Genomic DNA, 6,904 nt, shown 5'->3' on the forward strand with positions numbered 1-6,904 from the left:
GCCAGGTTGTGGATGGTACACATTAGTGTAGTCCCTCAAGGTGGACTCTCCTGGCAATTTGAGAACCCCAGTCTTTCGCAGAGTGTCATATGCGGATGCACTCCTTCTGTGCAAGAAAATTGCTAGACGCAACATCATGGGATGCCAACGCATGCCTTTGGGCCCACTTTCAAACGCCTTTACTTGCTCTTCCCAAAAAAGTTTCTGAAGAGGCTCTTCTGAAGTATTCTTTTTCATCACCTCGGTCAAAGATGAATGCATTTCTGGATTGATTTGAACACCTGTTTCTAGAGAACTTTTTAACTTTTCTAATTCCTTTTCCACATCTTTCTTTTCTTTTCTCACTTTCTTGAAGTCGTTTACTAAACACTCTCTTGGTGTCGAGTGCAAAGGATAGTGTGTGGATATTGGCTGGGTTTTGCTTGTCTCAACACGCTGAAACTTCCTGTTCAGAAGCAACTTTGTCTTGACACAGTGTTGACAGACTGCAGACGATGGTTCTAACAAAAGCAAACAAGAGGTAGATCGAACAGTGGAAGTGTGCTGAATGGAAATACCAATTTCCCCCTCTTGACCAGTGCAAACAATGTGCCTGTAGTACAGTTGACTGGGGTCACCACTTGGGAGTTCGGCGAAGCCTTGTAAACCAGCTTGTGGCACTCCTTCACATCGTCGTAGACTGGAAAGGTCCTGAAGTAGTTTTTTGATGCCCGCCTGTAAATACATAAAAACAACCAAATAATCAAGGTAGCAGATGAAAAGTCTTGTTTTAAAATAAAAACACAACACAACATTGAAAAATACACCTGGTGGACTGCACACAACACAGAAACATTCACCTGTTGGACTACACACAACACAACACAGGAACATTCACCTGGTGGACTACACACAACACAACACAGGAACATTCACCTGTTGGACTACACACAACACAACACAGGAACATTCACCTGTTGGACTACACACAACACAACACAACATTGAAACATTCACCTGGTGGACTACACACCACAACATTGTAATATTCACCTGCTGGACTGCACACCACACAACACAACATCGTAAGGTTCACCCGTGTTCAAATAACAAACAAAAAACTTGTTTCCTTTTATCATCGCGATAGAGAATTGTCAACAAATTGGTTCACTTGAAGCCGTTTTTATCAATTTTGTTGTAATTTTAACAATAACAATAACAGCACTTTATTGTCCATTAAAATATTACATAAAAATGGAAATTTTAAGGTCTCAATAACTGAATAAGTCAATTTTTTAAAATTTTTTCTCAACTTAAGTTCAAGGGGTGCTGCCCCTGGACCCCACTAGGGGACTACGGCCTTCAGACCGCCAGGTTTTTTTTCCAGTCCCACCCATTCCTTTAATATGCGGCCATCTTCCATGCAGTGAAAATGGGAGATCCAGTGAAATCTGCATTGTCTGAGTACAATAAAAATGATTTGAGGCCAGCACGGGACATGATTTCTGCGTTGGTCACTTTGTTTTGCCAGGTTTAGTGATACGGAGAATGCTTTACAGATGGACTGTGTAAAGTTTCCTCTCCTGTCTGGCATATGGTCAAGAGTACAACAGAGCGTCGAGTGCCTGTATCACGAGTTGGTCACAAAACTAGCCTTGTAAAGGCAACCATTCTACATGCACCTCAATCAAACCTGTTCTAATCTGTTCAAAATAAGTTGATTTCAATATGCATGTCTTCTTGTGTTCAAATCTGTGTCTGTTGAGTTATATATCTGTGGATTAGTTCGAAAAAGTCGGTTGTCGGCGAAACGCGAAACGTGACACAATTCACACACTACACTTTGAAGCTGCATGTTCGCTTTACCAGAGACAATTTGAAACTGAATCAATCATATCATGTTATGAAAGACAAAACAGTTCAATGCAGGTTTACTGTCAGGACGAACGAATGACCGGCGATGTGTATAATTGCGTTCAAAGGACGGCTGCTTGAACGTAACCGTCGCGTTAATTTTTCGTACCGAGTTCGTCTTCATTTTAACAACGAGTAGGAAGTCTCGCGTAGGTGGGAAACAGCATGATTTTAAAGCTTCTGTCGCTGCCTTCATTTCGGCATATGACTTTAAGCGGTTTCTTGATTCCACTCTACATAGCAGTCCAAGGGAAAAATAATTGAAAACCGCGTAAATGTTATGTTACGCGCATGCAACAAAAAACGATCCCTCACTAGGACGTGAACGAGATTTTGCGTAAGCGGCGGCCATTTTGAATATTGTTTACAAAAGAGCTGGTCACACGCTGTTTTGGTCGAAGCATTGATGGATCATTGTGGCGAAAAAGCATGAGGTAAGTTTTGCTGTTTATGGTTACGTTCATGCAGTTTTGTCAGTGAAAGACATTAAATGCAAGTAAAGTGACCAAAATATATTATCATTTTTATGAACAACGGCATGAACGTGAAAACAGTGTTAGCAGGGGTTATCTTAGTCGCATTTGGAATTGTGGAAAATGTTTGTTGATTTGTTATGAGCACATGTTTGCGAGTGACCATGCTTACTTTTGGTGTTAATGTTACATGCGTGAATATGTTTGCTTTAGGAGAATGTTTTTTACATGTTTTTTAGCGAGAAGACCAATTTTGGACGTAGTGTTGTGAGATCTCGAAGGATTAAAAAAAATCGTTACGACTTACCATTTTTTTACCATCTTGACGCGTGATTGTAACTTAACACGAAAGTACATATCGTTAACGTTACGTACAAGCAAGTGCTGCATTCATTTTAGATCGGGGACATTTTAAAGGAAAACAAATATGCAATAATCTGAACATTCGCATTCTCGATGAATGTGGATGGCCCTGGTACGATCTTAAACCCAAGTTTGAATGTTCTGTTCGTACGTAACCTAACGCAATCACAGTGACAACATGCCCGTGTAAAGTTACATGCTAACTATCACCTTGTTGATGGAAACTGAATCTGCAAGTACCTGTCTGATTTTTCAAGATGATGTGTTTTGAATGGCGATCTTTAACTTCAGTTTGTGTTTTCGCCTGCACAAGGGATGTTTTAGTGATATGTGTTTGTATGTAACTTTACTCCATAAAGAGTGGTGTTAAGTTACACTCATGTATTTTTCATCACACAAGTTTGGTATAGCAAAATCTATTGAATAGGAGCTTTTTAATACAAATGAATTGTTTGCTTCATGGTAACATTTGAATTATAATTGTGCATTATGTTACATGCAGTAAAAACGTGCATGCAAGTAACTTAACACGACAAATGCATGTTATGTTACCTGCAGTCATACTGACATTTTCAAATGGCATTGCTAAGATGAACTCAGGATTTCATTGACTGGTTCAATCCCACTTTGAAAGGTGACTGGATGGAAACAGTCAACAATTTTGCTTTTCAAACTGTTTAATGCTTCAAAATAGATTAAAGGTGTTTGCATGTAACATGACACCATAGGTTTTGTGTAAAGTTACTTTCAAACGTATCTTGAAGAATTTCACATTTTTGTGCACACTAATTGCACACTATAATGTTCAAAGAGTGGATCATTTAGTACAAGCATTTTTTTAAAACATGTGTTTGAATGTCACATAACACAAACATAATCATAGACTAAGGGATTATTCGGTGTTAAGTTACATGCATGAGTAAAAATTGCCGTCAACATAGTTTATTATCTTTTCTTTCTTTTCTGTGGATGCTTTTTTTTTTAAGGCTGCTTAACAACCAAGATATGGTTTAATGCAGGTCAACAAACAAACAAAAACCCACTTAATCTATTGCTTGAATGTAACTTTACTCGGTAAAAACAAAAATTCACAAAGAAGGTGAGTGTTTTCAGACTAAGAGTGAATAATTATGTATTAGGATGAGTTTTAACAGTATGTGTTTGAATCACAATGTAACATAACACACACATGATCAACAGCATTAGGAATGCTATTTCAGGACACAAAAAAGTTTGTTTCATCGGTCCAGCATTTAATTTTTTTTAAATTTTCTTCCTTCCCTGGACACTATCAACTGAGACAACATCCAGTGAAGTTTGCAGAACAGAGTGGTGTGGACTCAGCTGACAATACTGTGACCTGCATTTCCAGGGGTAAGAGTACAAGGACTTCAATACATTCAGGAAGAAATTGTGAGAATTGAGGCACTGGGGATTTATTTTGTTTGTTTGTTTCAGTACCGATGATACTAGTTTTTGTTTAAATGTACACGAATATATTAACATGCATGGTAATTTATGTTTAATTCAATCAAATTGATGATTTTCATGAGATTAGTTATGTGGAACTGGTACGCTTTGAATATCACCTCGGAATTTCTTGTTATTTTGTGTTGCAGATTCAAGCCCTCATTGGTGATGGTGCAGAAGTACATTTCCTGAAAAAACAGCGTGAAAGCAAACAGACTTCTATGTGTGGCCCTTTGTTCCCATGCACTAAGATTTCTGAAGCTGTACTGTTGTCATGTATTTGTTTAGCATGAGGTCAACCAGCCAAGATGCATTCCCTCCATAATAAAAAAAAAACCCATAAAAATAATACGAGTGGGTGGAACCCTGTTTTGTTAATAATTATTTCAAAACTGTCATTGATTTTCATGTATGCAGAGGCTCTTCTATTCCATCTGTCAGAGCCACATCTGTGGTTAGCAGCTTCATGTTTTGTTTTTGAGTTCATGTTGTGCTGTTGTCTAGTTACAATCTGAAAGATAGGAAAGGCTGGTTGGTAGCAAAGTTTGGTTGGTAGGACATTTTTGGTTGTTGCCCAATGTTTTGTCTAACATTTGCTGTTTTGTTTGAGTATTTCTCTTTTGATTACTAAGGTGTAGCTGAAGTAATAACAAAAGTTGAATGGATATGTTTGCCTTTCCCTTATTCGGGATATTTTGTTTGTTGCCTAAAACTGGCTCTGAATCCACTTAAATTCAATTATTTCACTGTCTTAAGCACTCAATAGGTCATTCAATATTAAGAGAATGTTTTCTTCAATTACTAGTACGATTTAAGTGATTAAGAGGCTGTATAACAATTATTTCACCTTCAAATAGCACTAGTTGGTGTAAAGTTACTTGCATACGTCTTTTCTTGTTATTTATTCTTTCCCTTTATCACTTGGACTCACATTGTTGGATGTGAAATATGTTTATATCTATGTATTTACTTGTAGAACATTTAATTCTGGATGGATTTCTTTTTCTGGTGAAAAATGGGTAAGAAAAAGGATAGGTCACAGTGTTATGTTACATGCATGTATTGCTAGGTTTTCTATTTTATACATTAAAACGAGTAAAACAATTGTTGGGATACTTTAACCTTAATTAATACTTTAACTGAAGTAGTTCATACCTTGACAATGTAGGAGCCTTTAATACAGTACATTTACTTAGTCATTTTACCTTGAAATTAGGAACGCCTGATGTTGTAAATGCATGGTGCATTATAACATAATTCAGAAACTGGAAAAATGAACTTTTCTTCTTACAATTAAATATAAAGATAAGGCTTAACATATTTGAAGACTTTTTGTTTGTTTATTTTACTTAAATATGTTACTTTTTTAACATTGTGAGTCAAATGTTCTGCTTTGTGTAAAGTTACGTACATGCAACAGTTACATGCAGTTTTCAATACTGTATCAGACTAGAACACTGTTGTTATGATTTAATCATTGAAAGTACACTTGTAGCAGGCTGTTAAAGTTAAATAAAGACCTGGAATTAAACTGGATTTGTTTTAAGTTGATGTTGATTGAAAGGGTCACGGTGTTACCGTTACATGCAAACCAAATACATTTTCTTCAAATACTACTCAGTAAATAGCCCATTTGAAATTTCTTTTGGTAGGAAGTATCAAGATAACTATATGCTCCAATTTAAGTAAAAAAGATTGTTTTATGACAAAATTATATTTGTCATGCTCATGTCACAGAGACTGGACACTATTCTGTACTCTTGACCAGATCTATAAGTAGTGAATGTCTTGCAGCCAAACAGCAGTCTGTGGAAGATACATGTTATGAAATATACTGCAAATAGAATTACCTTTTGTACATTTGATGTCAGATGAGGAGCTGGGATGTTCATTACAAACACCTGAGCAGTGAAATCAGGAGTGATGCACACTCTAACCATCAGTTGCTGGCTGTGTGTGTCCAACAAAGCCAAAACAATCCTCTCTGGAGTGCTTGATAGCAGGCACCATGGTACCGGTAGTTCCCGAGTACAAGCTGAACAAAGGTCACCAAAGTGGAGGTATTGAACTCTTTCCACAAGCTGTGGTGGATGCCGTTCAACCTGTTAACAAAAAAATTAAACAAGTTATATCTAAATCAACAAAAGTTACAGTTTTGCTGTATAGGTAACAGGTTCAGTGTTAGTACTAGCAGTGTTTCCCATAGTAAAAATGTGCATGACTCGCTCAGCTAATTTTAATGGGTCCTGTCATTTTCATGAGTCCCAATTTTAACATCAAGCCAATAATTATCAAACTGAACAAGTTGTAAACAAAACAACACTCATCCTCACAGTGTTCCCCATAGTAAAAATGTGTAGGGTCACAGGGACCCCCATCAGCTATTTTTAAGAGGTCCTCCTGTCATTTCCAAGAGTCCAAAATGTATGCGACAAGTCAACAACGCAAAGCAAGGGCACAAACTGACAAAGTGCCAAGCATTGCTTTGGGGGGTCCGGGGGTATGCCCCCCTCCTAGAATTTTGTTCTTCCAAAGAACACAAATGATGCAATCTGGTGCTATCTGAGCTTAAGATTTGCCATTAGATTAAGTCCATTTATGGGGTTAGTGCTAGGACAGGTTGGTCCGGTGTCAGAATAATGTGGGTGAGACATGAAGCCTGTGCTGCGACTTCTGTCTTGTGTGTGGCGCACGTTAAAGCAGCA

At 37.5% G+C, this 6,904-nt stretch overlaps 1 protein-coding gene and 1 long non-coding RNA gene across 2 annotated transcripts in view; one reads left to right on the forward strand and one right to left on the reverse strand.

Moving 5' to 3' along the window:
* The window catches only part of LOC138965669 (uncharacterized), a 66,871-nt gene that overhangs the window by 38,438 nt on the left and 21,529 nt on the right, over nt 1-6,904 (reverse strand). The gene's annotated exons all lie outside the window — the stretch shown is intronic.
* On the forward strand, nt 2,335-5,730 carry LOC138965252 (uncharacterized). The gene is made up of 2 exons (XR_011455382.1): nt 2,335-4,103; nt 4,349-5,730. It is a non-coding gene; the product is annotated as an uncharacterized lncRNA (long non-coding RNA).

The sequence above is a fragment of the Littorina saxatilis genome, linkage group LG4, assembly GCF_037325665.1.
Source record: "Littorina saxatilis isolate snail1 linkage group LG4, US_GU_Lsax_2.0, whole genome shotgun sequence".
In the NCBI taxonomy this organism is placed as follows: domain Eukaryota; kingdom Metazoa; phylum Mollusca; class Gastropoda; order Littorinimorpha; family Littorinidae; genus Littorina; species Littorina saxatilis.